This window comes from Octopus bimaculoides, chromosome 3 (genome assembly GCF_046866305.1).
Source record: "Octopus bimaculoides isolate indiv1 chromosome 3, ASM4686630v1, whole genome shotgun sequence".
Classification (NCBI taxonomy): Eukaryota; Metazoa; Mollusca; class Cephalopoda; order Octopoda; family Octopodidae; genus Octopus; species Octopus bimaculoides.
The window spans coordinates 7,271,121-7,272,227 of NC_142930.1; positions in this window are offsets into that span (position 1 = coordinate 7,271,121).

Genomic DNA, 1,107 nt, shown 5'->3' on the forward strand with positions numbered 1-1,107 from the left:
AAGTAACCGAAATATTTGGAAGGTGTGCTACCTTAGGTGTGCTACATAGGAACATATCTAAGGAAAGTCGAACTTATTTTCTGAAGTAGTCCCACTGTTAGATAAGTAATCAGTGAGTCAGTTTACTTTTGTTGGTATATATAAATAAAACTAAATCAGACATTACATGATAATGTTGCAAAACTAGAGGTAACAAGTTCACTTCTCTCACAAGCTAGGCGGCGATATGGCCGTCATTAGAGCGTGAATAAAATGCTACGCAGTGTTTGTTCAGATTTTCTGAGTTCAAATCCCAACGAAATCAACTCACTTTTTCAAGTTTTCAATGTCGATAAAAACAACAAATACGTAACAGCGGATTGGCAGAACTAACCGGATGCTTTGCGGTATATGTTCCGGCTCTTTACGATCTGAGTTCAAGTCCCACCATGACCTACTATAGTGGTTGGGCTAGTCCGTAGCCCGTTTAAACACCACTACTTGGCAACATAGGTATCTCTTGTGGAGTCCATTCTGTTGCAAACATTCAAGAAAGGTCACCGATTCCATCTTCATTCCTTTCTCGTATTGGTATCAGGGACCCTCTAAAGGGCCATGGTCACTACATCTTCTCCGGGATAAAATACGAATATATAAAAAAAAAAGCTTCTGATAATGCTATTGCAGTCTTTACAACTTACACTTTTAATAACATTTTCTGTATAGTTCATTTGTCAAATATGTGCTGAATATGTGATAAAGAAGTTATGTGATGAAAGGTTGTATTTGAAAAGAGCTCAATGTTTACGTACGTTTGTTGATGTGTTGAATAAAAAAAAGTTGAGTGTAAAAAGTAGGTATGGGACTCGTTGTGTGTGTGAATGTGTTCTGTGGATGTTCGGAGGGTTCTTACGCAAAAATGACATTTTAACTGGTCGGTGTGAAAATCTATATATGTTAGACAACCAAATCTTATCCAACATGATTCTCTGGTAAATTTTAAATTTGTTTTCTAAATGCTATATTTCTCATCTTATTCTGCACACACAAACAAGCACTCAAACACACACACACACATACACACATGCACACGCGCGTGCACACACGGGATATCAAAAGGATCAAAGG